Source organism: Epargyreus clarus, unplaced genomic scaffold (genome assembly GCF_041222505.1).
Source record: "Epargyreus clarus isolate Ecla_fem2 unplaced genomic scaffold, WU_Ecla_fem_2.2 ptg000005l, whole genome shotgun sequence".
Classification (NCBI taxonomy): Eukaryota; Metazoa; Arthropoda; class Insecta; order Lepidoptera; family Hesperiidae; genus Epargyreus; species Epargyreus clarus.
The window spans coordinates 986,283-1,005,358 of NW_027332213.1; the positions used below are offsets into that span (position 1 = coordinate 986,283).

Below are 19,076 nucleotides of genomic sequence, written 5' to 3' on the forward strand. Positions count from 1 at the left end.
AAATAAGTGCATTTTCTGTGAAGAAGTGTCTAAAAGTAATTTTGCAAGGCAGTTCTTGTGGTAAATCTGTCCATTTGGTTAAATTCTGTGGTGTAAAAAGTAAATCCTAATTGTTCTAAAGTTACACCTACTTTGAAATATATAGAAATACACGTACTTATGAAAATATTTTAAGGATCTTTAATCTTAAATGTCAGGCTTTATAGATATGGGAACCTAATGGTTGTTAATATAGGCTAATGTACGCCAGAAATTGCATACAGGTTAGATTTGAATTTATTTTTGATAACTTTTAATGTTTCAAACGGGGTTTACGTATATGCGTTTGTTTTTATTGTATGGAAGGGACTATGCGGTAGCAACAAACGCAGTTACAGAGTACAGTATACCTACTTGATATAAGTGACACGTTTATTAAGTTGCAAAATTTTGATTATTCATAATTGTACAGAAATGTATAATATCTACGTGGTACATATTTAACTGCCTGCAAAAAAAGTATCACGACCACGGTATTGAGTGGCTGAGTGTACCCAGGAGGGAAATGGTAAATGAGTTTAAGGTTTATTGTTTTTTTTTTTTGGATATTAATTGACTATATTTAAAAATAAACTTGCATTCACATCTACATTGTTCACATTTTCATTTTATAAATCAATGAAAGTTTCCTTTTGATTTCATATACTTGATACGTAATTGTTATGAAAGAAGCATACGTACGTTGCCAAATTTAGATTTCCATCAATTCTAGGCGAATTCACGCAGTACTGTGTACTACTGTGTTTTGACTCCCATAAAGTATAAATGCACATTAGTTAATGATCTATAAGAAAACTGAGAAACTTATGCGCAGCGGTCTTTGGAATATTATATATAAAAATATCTCTCTTATCTCCCATTCTACTTCAGACTGACTCACTTATACATAATATTAAATGTCTGTTTTAAATTTAGTATGCAACGTTTCGTTTTGTATTAATATTTCTTTACATCTCGTAATTTTAAATCTTTAAATTTCAATTTGAATTTGACACATTACACGTCCTTTTGGTTTGAAAATTGGGCACTATCAAATACTGGTAAATGAAGTTTGTACCTTAAACGTTGAGACGCTTAGACTATCGATATTATTAATTATGTGAGCCATTTACGAAATGATAAACGGGATCCACTTTGTATGGGATTGAGAATAAATTATTTTAAGTAAAATAATAATAATAATAATAATAAATTGATGCTTTTATAACTTGAGCTTAGTTCTATTTACAAGTTACAGCAATTAAGTTATTATACGTATTAAGTGAGAAACGGTCACTGAAGCCTACATAAATTTAGATAGTCTCTTGTATACCATATTTAAAATGAGTCTTGCCTGCGACTTTGTTCATGTGGAGTCAGAATATAATTTGAATTGCATTTTTAAAACGAGTCTTGCCTGCGACTTTGTTCATGTGGATTCAAAATATAATTTGAATTATACAATGCCCTCTGTCAAGATCACGGAGTACGTTAGTAATTTGGAATTGTCCATTACCTGGTCATGTAATGTTTTTTAAAAAAAATGTATACTTTTGACATCGACTTCGTAGTTTTGGTTTTAATGCATTTTCAAATATACAAACCGACAGACAATTTTTCTTTTTCAAATATATTCGATGTAAACACGTGAAGATTTCATTCTTATTATATGTATATCATAGCCAAATGAATAATAATGTAATCAAATAAAAGCATAGGTACATTTCGATGGGATTTTCTTATACAATAATTTACTTTTCATATAAATTTCATACGGTTCACAATTGCGTCATGTCTAGGTTTTCTCTATAGAAACATCGAGCATCTCCTTGAGAGTGTTGGTTGTAAATGATACATATTATATTAATATAATCTATATAGATATTACGCACTAATATAATTTTTATTACAAACTATATAAAAGTCAGGTGAAGCCGAGGCGTTTGAAATATATATAATAAATATGAATTGTTCGGTAATAAGGTGTATCATAAGATAGTTTGACTAACTGTTTGTTTGGCTGGCTGGTATAAAATCATGATCAACTTTAATAGACCTTTTTCATGTCATAGAAATTTTAGGTTGTGATTGATAAGGAGCCACATGTTATGTAAAACAGTTATAGTTTTAAATCTGACGATCGTGATGAGACAAAATTAGAATCGGACAAGATTATTAAAATCATGTCATGTCATAGGTATTTCAAAATTTTTAAATAAATCTGACCGTTCAAAGTAGGTAAAAATCGAATTCAAATATTCCGTTACATACATACAGGTCAAGTTAATAAAAGCGTGGCAAAAATAAAAGCGTGTTTAAAAAAAAATCTTTTATCAGTTGTAGACACAAATAAGTATAGTAAAATAATGGCCGGTTTCTGAAGTCATTTTTCTTGGTAGGTAGTTTACGAGTGTGTATTCAATAACACTATCCGTTTGATAACTACCTACGGAAAAAAAAAATCCGCTTCCGAGGAACTCAATGTAAGACAAGGTCTGTTTAAACTCCGTTTAGATTAACGGACCATTTTAATGTGTTTATTCTTTCCATAACATTATTTGATTTTTTTTTTTTAAAAACGACGTTTGCGTAAAGTCTAGCAAATCTTCCTTAGTATAATGCATAACTTTTACAGTAAAATAGCCCAAACTATAACTTCCTTATGGGAATCTTAATTTAAAACTTTTGGTGAAATAAAAAAAAAAAAAAAAAAAAAAGTTAAGTAGTTAAGCCATACACAATTGACAAGTATGTCGCTGACGTGAACGCATGGGTCCTTTGCTTTGTTAATTAAATTTTGAAATTCATGTAATAGTATGTATTATTATAACTGAATATAAATTCAATTTAATGTAATGAAATTTCTTTCTGACTTTCAAAAGTGGGTTATGTGGCCCTACTTTGAAAGAAATAATTTGAATTTGTGATAAATAACGTAAAAAAATTGGGTTCATACAACTTATACGTGTTATATTGTGTGAAATTCATGGTTAGTTTACCATTATTTAGTCTTTAACTTTGATATCATTCATTTCAAATATTCACGATATATTATTATTTTGATACTGCTTCATCAGTTGATAAAAGACGTACATTGGAAAGGCAACTATTTGTATAAAATAACATTGTAATAATTAAAAGAAGTACTAAGTAGTAATAAAATAATTTTATAATAGTATTTTGAGTCGCACAGATTCATTTAGTGGCCAACTATAGATCTATCTATCTATCAGTATAACAGTTATTGAACAGGTTGTTGAGCATTCCGAAATGGACTAATAAGATAAACGTCGTTATTCTGATGCGTAACTTTATCGAATCAATAGTTGTTGGAGATTTAACTATTGGACTTAGAATCCAGACATAAGTAAAGTGGGCAGCTAGATGTTGTCATTACTGTAGGTGTAGGAAACTTTTTTTAGTTTGATTTTTATTTATCTGTAGTTAAGATGGATTAGTGCAGATGCCTCGAGCAGTGTAATGTTCGCGGGTGTCTCTTGGTGATGCATATGGTTGGGTGTATGTATGTATGTATGTTGGGTGGATGTATTACATTGAGTGAATATTGCATTTTTAGAGTAAATTTGAGTTGAGCACTGGCCGAATGTTATCGTAAACAAGGTATAAAAACTGCGGTGATACATGACTAGAGTGATCCTATATGAACATCACCTAGTTTAAACCGTGTGTTTTATTATTTAACAATGGTCTAATGCATTCGCTTCAATACCTGTCGCGCATATGACATTTATGTAAAGAGTCCTTATGAACTATGCCTGCAACAGAAATCCGTGGTGAACACTGTTGGGGCAGATTTATAACCTAGGTAATACACAACTAGTGTGATTCTATATGAACATCACCTAGTTTAAGCCTTGGTTCGGATCAACAGTTCGGGCTTTTTACATGCGAGTCGGTATTGCAAGAAAATGCGTAGAGTTTAAGCCATGTTTTTGATAAACAGTTCGGGCCTCTTACGTGCGAGTCGGTATTACAAGAAAATGTGTAACTCTTCTGGACTTAGGCATTAAACAACTGGTTTTCTTTTGCAGCTCTTGCATCAGACCATACACGATCGAGGACGAACGTGTGAGCAGGACGGCCGAATGTTATCGTCGTTAATAAGAAGCTTGGATATTAACGATATCACATTTTTATAACGTTACATTAAAGTAATAAGTGACTCATTTGATACTACAGTTTAAAAACAGATGCGGGTAGGTGAAGTGGGGACGACACCTTGGCGGCGCTCGAATTAACAGAGAGCGACATTCTGGTCGGAGACTTCAGCAAGAGCAGTCGAATAACGGAGATACTTGTGTAGTTATAATACTTCTAATCACTAGTGTGAACTTACTTACGTATAATTGTTATATCGTTACTCTGTACCGTTTATGTGACTATATTATTACATGACTTCAAGACCTACAAGATGAGTTTGATTTCATTCCCTTTGTTATTTGAGAACAGTTGTTTCGTAGACTTTAATATAGTTTTGCATAATGTGCTTACTTTTGATTTTCACAAATTCCTCCAAAAAGGTTCTATGAAGGTGACTTTATTCAACGGGCGGACCGATCACCATACTGGTCTGACCAGCCCTTGGAACCCTTGTTCCAGGTATGTTAAATCTTAATCGGGTATGTTACCTTAATGATATAATACATATAATACAATTAAACTTTTGTTGGGCCTGGGTGTTTTTTTGTATTTACATGTGTACTTTTGTGTCCACATACAACACAGATAATCAGTGTCATCAGTTATTTAAAGAATTTTCGAGGGTGTTTCAAATCTACTAATGCGCACCTGGCCAGTTTCGTAGATATTACCCTTCTCTCCACTCACTCTGAGAGAAGACAGTGTCCAGCCATGGGATCGTGCCGTGGCTGGCATGGATGACGACAATGATTTCACGCTAACGATGACGACAACGATGACATTAGGTTGTGATATTGTCGTATCATCGTTGCGATGTTACTGTCAAATGGCGTGGTGATGCACTACGCCTCTAGCTACATAGATACTTGTATCTAGTTTGATATATCGGTATCGGTAAGAGTGATAGCATCCTGGAAGTATTGTGGGCGTGATTAAACGCTGTCATGCGACGAGGACGAAACCTTGACAGATGAAGGTACCGCTTGTCAAATAACTGCTGAGTTATGGCGCTGTGGTTACCTAAATTATTATAATGGAAGCGAGGAAGATTGGAAGTGATATTGTTTGACTTGATAGGCAATTGAGCTTATTTAGTGACAAGTTTCCATCCCCTATTTAAGTAGATCTAAAATTTTCATTTTATAATTTGCGGAAATCATACATATCTATATAAGTAGAATTGGTTTAAGAGCGAGTTATGTATTGTTTATCTTTTCTCATTTTTTAAGTAGGTACGAGTATCCTTAAGTATACGTAAGTAACCGTTGAAATGGAACCTTCAAGTAACATTAAGATGGTAAACTGGCACCTGTGTCTAATGCTACTCTCTACTACTCAATTCAGGCTGAACTTATATATGAAATTTGCCTACATTAACGCTCGTAGGTACATATACAGGGTGAATTTTTCAAACGGGCCTTCAGGGCCAAATCCGAAACTATAAGGATTAGCGAAAAATGCTGAAAGGAGTTACAAGGCCGATTTTGATAAAAACTAAAACTGCATCATTACTTTTTTTAAATAACTTTTTCCCTAGCCGGGAATCGATCGAGGTCAATTTGAAAAAAAAAATCATCCTTTATATTATTTCACTATCTGATAGTGTCGCTTATAAGGATTAAATTCTGGAAAGTCCTTATAGTTTCGGATTTGGCCCTGAAGGCCTATTTGAAAAATTCACCCTGTATATTATTACTTATGGGTTAAGAAACTACTTATTAACTAAGATATTACTTCATTTATTAGTTATTGAATTTTATTTAAAGTAGTTATACAATAACAAATCCTTATTTAATACTTAAAATAATTTTACATTCGTATGTATTTCTAACAGAACTATTTATTTTTCAATAAGAATAAAAGAGTTAGGCGATCTGCATGCTTATTTGCTAATTCTTTTCCTTTTATTAAAGGTTATTATATCCTTTATCACCAAAAAAACAGATTTTATGCAAATGGATTGTAAGAGTTGTTCAGATATAAAAAATAAAGGTTAAAAGCCACCAAGAGCTATAAAGTTTATATGATGTTCACATGAAGTTAGTTTATGGAGGTTATTATAATAAAAGCCGGTTAAATGAGAGTCGGAATTACGTACTGAGGGTTCTGGATCACATAGTAGGATTATAGGACCTAAAAATATTTACATTATTAAATTACTTTATTTTTTATAACATATTTGTTATATAGCAGACGAGCATACAGTCCACCTGACGATAAGTGGATAGGTACTGACATCTGTGACATGGACATCTGTGATCAACCCCAGATAGGATTAGATATTTTTAAGTGAAGCCGGCTACAAAAGTATGTCTCCCTTATCACTTACCCTTACTTTCATAAAGTCTTTAATTGGGGAACGACTGATAATGGAGGATTTTTTATTATTTCTTTCACTTTAGATTGATTGAAGTTTGACGTTTGTATCTAACACGGTATAAGGATTTGCGCTAGAGTAAACCTTTGAAACTCTTAATTCTAGCTAGACATTATTTGTTAGGATATCCGATGTGTTATAACTGGCAAACTATAACAATTCAAAATATGCAGAACTTTATGTAAGTCGAACAGAATGACAGCTTATGACTCTTTTATCTCAGTTGTTAAAAAAATCGCAACAGTAGCCTTTTTAAATTTAATTTGGTAAAAGATTTATTTTGATTTCATTTAGCTTTGAGAACATTAGAAAAACAAAAGCTATTAATAACCGCTGTTTGTGGATGTGTTAATTACAAAACTGCGCGAACAAATGAATATAACATTGCGCTAATTTATCTTAATGACAGTTACAATGGTCCATTTAAATTATATCTTTTCAGTATTGACGGACAAAGTGTGAGCAATATAAGTAATAATTCGAAATCACAAAAATGTAATTAATTTTTGGCTCTTGTGTTTCCATTGTCACAAAACAAAAAAAATATTTTTTTTTTTAATGCAAAGCAAATAAGGATATTACCTATGTATCTAAGTTTACGAAATTGTAGGGTCTAAATTAGGCAATAAGCAATTTTACATACCGATTTTATTTATATGCACCTATGTATAAACAATTAAACATGTCTAAAGATAGCATTGGTCTGTATTTTTTGATCTAAAGTACGCAGTAATTCTAGATAAACTGTACTAGACCGGGTGTGACCTGAATGTGTGAAGATTAATTCAATCGCGCAAAGGTCCCTAATCCAAGCGTTCTAGATGTGTCAACTAATAAATACCTTATGTAGATAGTATTAGGTGACCTAAAGTTACTTATTCACTTCGTACTTTCGTACTTATGGTATAAATTACCTATTTATACTCTTACAATTATTACACTCAATTATAAATAACCTCTACATAACTATTAAATTTTGTTGTGATTTTTTTACATTACCTACGTACTTGTAATTTTGAAAATAATTCAACACATCTGTCTCTAATAGGTACATCTTTTGTCTGATTGGAGAAACGGAGTTTTCATCATAAAAATCAACTCATAATTATCCCCGAGATAAGTACAGATCTCCTTTTACTATCAGAAGGGGCTGTAGTCCATTATTTTGGTCAACTGCGTAATGATAGATTTTACGATGATGCAAATATGCACACGTATGGAGTTTCTTGCGCCGCTTCTCGGCGTTCTCCATAGCGAAATACCTTCCGAAGCGGTGGTAGTTTGTTGACTTTCAAAAAGTATTCTATATTAATCAATTTTGAATAAATGAGATTTGAATTTGAATTTAAATTTGAATTACTTAAAAAACAATTCTTCAATCAATTATAGTCCAATGTTACGTATATCTACAGGTCATGTTATGTATATACATAACATATAGACATCTATATGTTATGTATATGTAGCTCTAGCTCGTTACAGGCATCAATTACTTACAAAAATAATTCCTTTTTGATTCTTCTTACTTTGCTCCCAACGCAAGTAGCCATGTAGGTCCAAGACTAACACAATCAATTTACTTCTGTCCCCAAACCGTATTATACTTAATCTAAATGTTATTGAAATGATCAGTCCGTGAGCCGTCTGGATCTAGTTCGTATGTGACCTGAATCCTAGAATATCAATTGGGTCTGGGCACTGGCTAGGTACTTTATGCTAATGGAGGTACTACTTGGAAAACGAAATGCTCTACGTGATACGTGATAATAAGTTATATAATAAAGCCGACGTTACGTTGATAAACGTTGTAGGCGACGCACTATTTGCTTATTTATTTTATTATTTTAGTTACCGCAGAAGGTTTTAATGTATATTTCTTTTTTCTAAGTCACTTCTTGCTTCAAATGTTGTCATTTCATCGGTTCTTCTGGCTTTTTCTATTAATGTTCCTCAAATTCCACTAATCCTTACGTTTCTACATGTCTATCACTTATAAACGTGATATTTTTACTCCGAAGATACTCTTATTATTTAGTATTGAATTAAAACATGCCGAATACATAATATTTTTCCTGTGCGAAGTCAGTCAAGACTCAATATAATCATGAATAAATGAAATTATGAAAATAAATTTTCGCTATCGTAATACTATCGGTGCTAAGCGATTGCTGTCTTATTGCTGGGTACATGTCTTCTCTCTTAGATAGAAAGGGATATAGTCCATAGTGTACCGCGCAGGCCAAATGCGAATTGATAGACTTCACACACCTTTGAATTTTTTTAAAGAACTCCCAGGGGTTTCCTCATGATTCAACGTTAAAATAAATCATATTTAATTTCTAATACGTATAATCGTGTATACACATAATACACACTACAATACATGTAACACATATTTACATAACATGTTCGTACCTACAGCATCGACACAGTTCCTATAACTACTTCGCACGGTTAATCATACATTCAAATTAATGCTGTGTCTAATTTACATACGTCATTGTGTATCTGTATAATAATTGACATTATGATATTCTACAGTTGATAATACTCATCCCAGCCGCGGCGGGTCAAAACTATTACCGCATCCTATTACACTATGATAAAATATATTGTATTAATCAAACTCAACGTAAAACTAGGGTCAGATAGATATATTTAGGTAGTGGAACATATGAAACGTATGAGTAACAACTTAATTATCTTTTCACTAAATATATCAAAGGTTAAAATGAACAAAAATGAATTATGGGCGCTCTTGTTATTTACACTTAAGATCATTCATTATATGGTCCTCGACGTTAAATGGAATAATTATATCGATCGTTTGTTTTTTAACTGTTTGTTATAGGTATAAAATATATTCCAGTTTCGTGTTCGAGATAGGTATTTTAATGCAAATCTCCATGTACAATAGTTATCACGACAAGTTCCGGCCACTTCTCAATCATCGTATTGCTTGAAAACATTTTTACAGCAAAATTTTGGCGAATTGAATTTCTAGTTTTTAGTCTGACAAACTGATGTGTGATATTTTCTGTTCTTTTTATCACTTTTTGCAGTTTCCAGGCTTCTCTGGGCCGATAACCTGATAAAATTGGGCAATGAAATTTGGTTTTACTATACATTTTAAGAGAATTTTAACATCACATCATACGTAGCGATGTTCACGGAGTAGTGAGCTATAAACCAAACTTATTAGAGAAAGTGAAATTTACAGATAAAATAACAAATATTTTAACAAAACAATATATTTGTATTAAACAATTAAATTTCTTTTCATAAAAACACACTTTCCTTTAAAGAGTTAATTTAGGAACAAAGTAGGTATGTGTAAAACTCATCGTAACAACACACACACCTACACATACATACCTATAAAACCGTAACTGCGCGATTTAGTATTAATGGTTTGTTAATTGCCTTTACAAAATTACCGTGCCTTTAATTAAAACAACGTAATATCGAGGACCTTTTCATTATTAAACAACTTACTTTGTGTACAAGTGAGTGTTTGATACCTACATAGGTATGTGTTGTAGGTAGATGATACAGTAATTGTATTGTAAATATTATAGTACATATTGTCTACGTTGCTACTTTTCGTTTTTGAATTACACATTTGTGAGGTAGGTAAATTTTAGCAATAATTTTTCAAAGGTAATTTATCAGTTTAATTGATCCACTGAACTAATTTAGCAGAGATGTTGAGCTTCATCCAGTTATTGTTATTTAACGAAGTTAAATTTGAAATGAGCATGTAGTTCGTGATACAGTCAATATTACTGGTACAATTTAGACTAATTTAATGATAGCTCATATACTTGTATTAAAAACCGTCAAGTTCATTGGGCTGTGTAGCAAAGAATGAGGCATGCAGAATTAATTGTGCTTAAAACACATTACTCTCCACAGTCGGGTAAAATTGGGTATTTGTGAGAGCGTGATACGTGGTTGCCGTAGTTGAATCTTTTCGAAACCTTAACCTTAAATGTACCAAAACTAAGACGTATGATTTATGACATTTACCTACATTAAAAGTTTAAAATTACGTAATAGCAGTAACAATGCAACAAGATTTCATTGTAATTCCGCACACGTAGTTGTTCAGTTTCTGCAAGTTGTAGCTCTCCAAAACGTTCCCACAAATCATTGTCAGCCGCACAAATGCATCCGCGATACATCACTGTCGAGTCTGAAGCGAGCTTGCTGTTTACAACTTAAACAAGTAAAACCTTATTTATTATACATGTAGCTTGATTCACAACAGATTGTTGTAAGGAAATAATTTAATTAGTTATTTGAAAAAAGGCAGTGATAACCTAGTGGTTAAGAAACTCGGCCTCTCGATCGAGGGGTCCAAGGTTCAAATCCCAGGCACGCACCTCTGACTTTTCAAAGTTATGTGCGTATTAAAACTTAATGATCACTTGCTAAAACGGTGAAGGTAAACATCGTGAGGAAACCTGCATACCTGAGAGATTAATAAAAAAAAAAGAAATCTCAAAGGTATGTCAAGTCTACCAATACGCACTTGGCCAGCGCGGTGGACTATGGCCTAATCCTTCTCATTATGAGAGGAGACCCGTGCCCAGCAGTGGGACAGTAACGGGTTTCTGATGATGATAATTTGAAAAATCACAAAAATGGTTGAACTAGCTCGGAGTGTTCTTTTTGTTTCGGTCTCGGTGAAAGGGTCTGAATGCCTGCTGTCCTGCATATAAGGCATCCATCTAGTTCTCGGTGGAAAACCTTCTATAATTAATTTCAGGTATGTCTTTGTTCTGTATGAAGTTGTTTAGAGATGTCATTGGATAGAACTGACTACAAAGTGGACTACATGCTCGTTTAGTACTTAAATTGTATAAAATATATTTACTAGTTTTTACCAGTTGAGGTAATTTTCTGATCTGGTACAAGTTACGAAAAAGTATTGTTACAATAAGTAACTGTTTCCGTATTGCAAACAAAAATTTCGTTTGATTTTAATTTCATTGGCAATTTTCAATTAACATTATATTCAGTAATGCAAAGGTATAATTAATAATTATAGTGTAAATCATAAACAACGAACGTAAGATTCCGTGACGACCTAACATTTGACTATGGAATAGGACAAAGCTCAGACTTGTCTTTGACAAGCATAGATTTAAAGAGGTATTCAGTGCCTGGAAAAGATAAATAAAAATAACGAGATTATTTAGTGGTATAGTTCTGTTTTATTGTTGAAGGACATAATCCTTAGTATACAAACAAGTTACCGTACTCACAAATCATTGTGCCAGCCCCACAGGCCCACAAACTGCAGGCTTTGTTTAAAAATGCATCGCCATTAATCTGACGAGATAACTAAACCTGTGTTGCGGCTGTAAATATTTTATTCTTCGTAGTTCACAGAGAGAATATTTCTACTGCGATAGCCATTTTAACTCGCCTGAAAGGTACTAAAATAAATATTTATACAGTTATTTTATAGTAGTATATTTTTAACCGACTTCAAAAAAGGAGTAGGTTTCTCAATTTGACCGTTTCTCTGTTCAAGCAATTAATAAGAATGAATCATTTTCATACGCGTGAATATGTTGATGATAAGTCGACCAATATATACCGATATGTTTATATACATTTATATATTTTCAATCATAGGTAATTATATTATATTAGGTATTATATTATAGGATTGATGAATTTAAAGGGTGAATAAATACGAGTCGGTAAGTTACGGGTCTTCATTACCACACACATAACCTAACTCTGTGATCAAAGGGTACAAATAGCTGCAATGAAAAATGTGCATTTTCGACTTCTTACCTTATTCACGCCGTACGGATTTATTCATATCCTATATAGAAAAGTTGCAAAAAACTACATCAAGAACGTCAAAATTAATATAATTGCTGTACAAACATAACAGTTCGAATAGAAATAACACCATTTATGCAAATATTGAAGGAAATGACCTAAATGTCAGGTACGTTACAAAGTTGCGTCTGAAACTTACGGCAGTTTAACGGTCATATGATAATATACGTTTAACGTAACATACGATAATGGTCTTATGAGTGACCTCTCATGCTTAAACCAAGGGCTTAAAAGGGTTTTGGTCCCCTGGGAACAACGAAACTATATTATTACAAAGGTTACTTGCCGGCTGTAGAGTGCAACTTTTGTTGTTTAATGTATATGTTTGCACAAAAGTTTGCAGCTCACCTGAGGTTGTCCTCAGACGCGACGTTATCCCTAAGGATTAAGGTGGGACGCCTTGTATAAGTAAGTAGTTTGTTTATAATGCTCCCGTGTTGGTAGTGTTAAATATTTGTTAATGTTTTTGTATTGAAGGTGGTAGAACCCTTTGTGGTTCGACTCCGGCGGCACCACCGCCACACCTATTTCTACCTAGTAACAGCAGTGTTAGGTGTTGCTGTGTTCCGGTTTGAAGGGTAAGGTAGACAGACTTTTTCGAGGCGTTCCAGCTTAGTCCTCAGGGGTAGCAGCGCATCTGTGGCCGACCTCAGGTAGGAATATCTAATCCTATCTGGGGTTGATTACAGATGTCCATGGGCGGCAGTAGCCACTTACCATCAGGTGCATTGCATGCTCGTCTGCTACTCTTATATTATAAAAAAAAAATACAATAAAGATCATTCTTATTGGACTGAAAGGTCGTAAAATACTTGGGTACGTGGCAATACTGCTACTATTTCTGTTTTATACCTGATCGCATTTATGAGATACAAAGTGATAAAACTAATAAAAAATCCAAGATACAGTAATCATTGATTTCTATCAATGATTACAGAATCGAACTGCAACCTTTAACTTCTACATAACCTAACCGAATATTTTAACCTATCAACCAAGTCGACATTTGATCTTATTCATCACTCATTAATTACAAAAATTTAATTCCTCTGTCATAACACAGGAATAGACGTGTCAACCGCCGTGTGAGCTATTAATGATTCCACAATTTTAAGCATTGTAGTAACTGGCCTTATCCCCCTGGCCGTAAAGAAAGAATACAGGCGAAGAAATCTCTGAAATGTTTTTAGCTGAAAAAGTTGGTGCTAAATAATCTGTGAAATGTGCACCAGCGAAAAAAAATCTATAGGTATGTCAATAAAAAAAAAGTTCGCCAAGACCAAACAGTCTATATAAGACCATTTCGATATGCATTACGGCCCAAATAGCTATAGGTACACCCTCCTGAAAATAATCCTGGCGGCGCCCATGCTTATCCTGAACAAAGTTGTAGAATTGAGTGACGTATTACATTATTTGTGACCTCATATAACGTGGTTTATGATGAAACAATTCTATCGCCTAATCATTTCGTCACATTTGTCTCATAACTATCAGAATTGCCCATCCGACTGTATGATTACTCTGCTATGTATAGCGCGATCATTTGTAACATCATATGAAAATGTAGGGTTGGCGATCCGTAATACCATAAAGTGCGTTTTCTGAGTGTCTTACGATTTAATCAGTGCTTTGTATGAGTAACGATTTTATGCATTTAAAGTATGAAATAAGCTGGCAATCCACCAGTGAGAGTATGTTATAACATATTTAATTCAATCGTAGTAAATTAAATAGGATTGAAGTTTGAACTGCTTTTGTGTTGATATCATTTCCGCTATTATCTTCAAACCAGAACACGGTAATGCCCAGAGACTTGCATTAAATACAATAGGCATTAGTTGGCATATTAGGGTCTGTGTGCCTAACCTCTCGATATGCGACAGATGTTGGCTATAGAAATGAGGTATAGTAGAGGTGTTGACATAGTCGAATAGTTTGCATAGTTGAGTTTTTCATGAAAGTAATAACTTACAAACTATTTTTATAAAAAGCTACGAATTATTTAGAAAAGTCTGGTCGATTAATAATAATATATTTGTATAGCTTAAATTATTTAAAAACTTATGAATTTCGACAGCCCTACGTTAACAACATGTCTGTTTTATTACCGTTTGTCCACCATTTGGCTTTATTTGAGCCGATTATGGCGTCAGCCGAGCTGATTCGAACGTAATCATGCGATGTTTGCCAAAACATGTCGTTATTAGCTAAGTAATGAGACGCGTTGTTTTTATTAAATGAACCACAAGTAAAGCCGTGTATACAACGTATGTTTAGCTGGATATATATGAAATTGAGCATCAAATTAGCATCAATTTAGTTATTTTTTTTATTAATCCCCCAGTTTCTTTATATGTATGCTGCGGGGAAATCTATTTATGAAAAATAATAATACGCGTTGCTGTGTCGAGGTTTGAAGTCTGCGGTAAGGGATCTCCCTTCCCTCCCTTCTCCAAGTATCTACTTATGTGAGGAATTCAACTTCAACTTCAGGAATAACGTCGCATATGATGTTGACTTCGGGTCTCCAATTCTACCCAATCTGTGAGTAGTAGTTGCCGTTTATATCAGTTGAACTACATAGAAGTAAATAGCAAGGTGCTACTCCTATATTATACGAATGGTATCTCACTCTCCCTCGCAACTAGAGTTTTTAGTTTTAATCCCCGTCCAGAGAGGCATCTAAAATGAATTTAGATTTCTATTCTAGGTCTGATAGTATATCTTTCAAATCGTACGTGGTTTTTCTAACTTAGTGAATCATATTTATGAGTGTGTATAGTTATGATAGATATAGATAGATATATGATAGAGTAAACCTTAAATATAGTTATTAAAGTAGAAAGCGTTATTTTATTTTACTACAGGGCTGCCACAAAACCTTATAAGCTCAAACAGATTACAATATCTTTACCTTTGTGCCTGGAATAAATTCAAGTGTAGATAAGACTTTTACTCAAACGAATGTGCGGTTCAAACGTAATCCGGGCATCTAGGGACGGACAAAGGGCTGGACAACCGTCTGGCTGTTAATGTAGGGCCTCGTAGGACTGATAACCTCAGACTTAGTTGAAAACCACCTGTTTTATTATTTAATAAAAGAGCTTACGAAATCCACACTGAGATAATGATGTACTTTTAAAATAAAGAGAAGTATATTTTAGTTAGTTGTTTAGATATGCAAAAATAAAATGAAAGACCATTTTTATAATTATGGGACTTATAAAAAACTTATTAAAATATTATAGGTAACTAAAGTTTAACCGTCTTTTAATAATATAAAAAGCAGTAAAGTTGATTGGTTTTGTATTAAGATTTGTTATTGTTCATAAAAGTCGTGTTTTATAGCGTTGGTTATAATCAAAATGTATTTCATATTGATAGTAAGGAATGTAATTTTTATGAAATCATATTTGACATACCAAACATTATTTTTATCTTAACATATTCAAAAAATAATTAATGCATTAGTAATATTTTTGACCCCTTATAATAAACGAAAATATAGCTTAATGTAGCATAATCGCTACGACCCGTAGCAAGGTCGTAGCAATCGTCTACGAGAATAAAAAGAAAGTGCTACGAAATGATTAGGCGTCATTACGGACGACTGAGGTCTGGGCCCAGTGATAATTAGCTGACATCAAAATGCTTTCAATGCTGAACATTTATCTTTTAAATTACCTTACGCTACAAAAAGTAAGATTTACTTTCTCTTTAAATAATATATGAGTTCAAATATACTTTTCTTTATTTTTATTCATTCGAATTTATGTATGTCATTTGGGCTTACATATCTTATTCGGAGTATGTTTTTTTAAAAGAGTGATTGTTTGTTTTAAGTAGCAAACGAGCATGCAGTTCATCTGATGGTACTCGTAAGTAGTCATTACCAACTCCATATAAAACAAGGGTTTTACTTGTACCCTTACCACGAGTTTTTACATTTTGACAAATATGACTGTTTTGGTATTTGTTTACGTATTTGCTCATACAAATTCCATACAGTGCCGCATACTAGCGGATTGTATCAGAACTATACTGTCAGTAACCTAACATTAAATGTCTAAATTGACAAATGGCGCTTTATGTTTTGTCTCTCTTTGTTGCCAACATGTGAGGTAGACAAAAAGTTCATCTTAACTTGAGCACTTACTTATTGCTACGTTTACTCAGTCTACTAAGCAAACGGAACAGAATAATGGATTGAGTAAACGTAACGTAAATTTGTGGCGTGTTTTGAAAACTCATGGTAAGGGTACTGAAGAAGTCTACACATGCATTTTCACTGAGGACTAAGATGATCTCTTCATATATAAGTTAGCGGTAAAGTATAGTCTTCCACTGAAACGCAGAACTTCACTTTTACCACACAATCATATAAAACAGGAATTCTACGTAAAGAAGACCACAGATATGTTTCCACTGAGGTCTAAGATGGTCTCCTCAGATGTTAGTCAACGGTAGTCCATAGTCTTCCAGCGAAACACAGTACGGCTTCATATTAGGAAAGTAGTGGTGGTACCTCCCTGGTCAAACCGTACCTGTTCACGGTTATTATGACCAAAACCTGAAACTTATTATAAGTCAAAATTACTTATGATAAGTCTTATTACAAGGATAATATATTGCCCAAATATCGGGTAATATTACGATGTTATTAGTCACAGAGATCAGCTCAGTTCGGAATTGAGGTAATTATTTATCGCCAAAGCTTTTGTGGAAAGGGCATTTATCTTTTTAAATGAACTCCTGTATTCTGACGATGACGAACGTTAATCAAGACTTTATTGGCTCTATCTTTAATAATATTCCTGTAATATTTTTTTGACCTTCCTAATTCTAACAGAAGAATTTAGTTTTAAAAAACATAAAATATAAATAATATAATGTTTCTAGCTGACAATACTAAAGTTGAACATTTATATCACAATATTTGTAACTGTTGTTGTTGTTGTTGTTGTTGATTTACGTATTAACTTTTTTAATTGCAGAAGCAAATGAGCATGCTGCCTATCTGATAGTAAGTGGTCATTGCTGCCCCTGGATAGTAATTAGTTGGAATGTGTCGTATAATTTTATCTCTCTCTTCATGCAACAGCGCTATTTGGTGTTATTAAGTAATATACTATCACAGATGGAATAAATAGACCATTATTTGTTATGACAAAAGTGAAAGTAAGCATCGCGAAGGGTCCAAATATTAGAGAATTCAGCATAATGTTCGCAAAGGCGTGTGAAGTTAATCGACCCTTATCCAACTGTGTATTGTGTTCTCCCTGCTCATTTTGATTAGGGTTCAAAACGGCCACATAAAAAGGCCATCATAATTAAGTTTAAATTTACTTGTTAAAAAGTTTACGTAAGTTGTATTTTAATTAAGAACCAGAGCTATAAAGCTTTGTGAATTTTTACTGAAATTTCAGCTCGTCAATGAGGCTTTGCATATCATATCTTGTAATTAAAACAAAATATTCTTGTCTAGAGGTCGTCACTATGATTGCTTTGTAGAATTAAGTAAAATAAAACAAACTTCAAGAAGCCTCAATATACTGTTATAATAGTTGCTTCTACAATAATATGCTACGATATAATTATGAGGTTTAAAATTTAGTACGAACTAAGATAAGAGTTCATACCATTTTACACTACGCTGGTCCAGTACAATTCATATATTATGGACATTATTCGGTTCTAGATTAAGTCGAGGATTTTTTACGTTATTTTCTTTCGCCAAGAAAGCAAGTCATAAATTTACTTCGATTTCGACCGCCTCTCTATGAGATGTAAATTCACCATATTACTCCTTACTTTGTTATGCATGCATTGAGTTATACTTTAAGTATTAATCCTGCTACAATATGAATCAAGCTACGAGAATGTTACAATAGACTCGTAGCATTTGACTTGGTGCTACGAGTATGCTACGTCTATACATTACATATAGATTCTGGAAGATTTATGACGAGATCGTAGCCTCGTAGACGATTCTGTGCAAGTTATTATGTTCTACGAGAACCAAGTACGGCTTTATTAACTGGAGTGATGAAAGATTGCTACGAGCTTTCGAACCGTAGGCTTAGACTGCTTTCATACTATCGCTTGAGATACGATTTAAAGCTAAAAAAATATTTAATGTAATGTAAATAGGATATGTAATGTAGGACTACCATTTTATGCAATTCATAAAAAAATGTGTGTTAGCGACTGCAAAAGTTAACGTAACGGTTTTACCGCTGTCTCCATATTATGTAGCCTTTTTATATTCGTGTCGTGATTACTGTTATATTTAACACTTTGAAAGATAAGCATATTTCCATACCAATAATTCTCATAAAATATTTCAGAATATAACTATCGCAGTTTAGTTAGACATATACATATTTATAAGCTCCTTAGGTAAGATAAACTTTGTATTTAATTGTGAAATGTTTGTAAATTCTCGTATCCAACCTATATCCAATTTATATCTCCTCTTAATCTGTAATACTGTGGACCGCCTAAGGCTTATTAGAAAGGCGAATAGGAGCAAACGTAGATAATACGCAGTCGGTCTAGCTCTGTAATGAAATTGAGATCAAAAGCGGTTTCAAGGAGAACTCAGTTGTCTTATTCAATAACATACCGTTTTCGAAATATACTAGCAGACATGTGA

General features: G+C 33.1%; 1 protein-coding gene across 1 annotated transcript in view; it reads right to left on the bottom strand.

Annotated features, from left to right (window-relative positions):
• The window catches only part of LOC140757888 (uncharacterized), a 228,496-nt gene that overhangs the window by 9,707 nt on the left and 199,713 nt on the right, over nt 1-19,076 (bottom strand). The gene's annotated exons all lie outside the window — the stretch shown is intronic.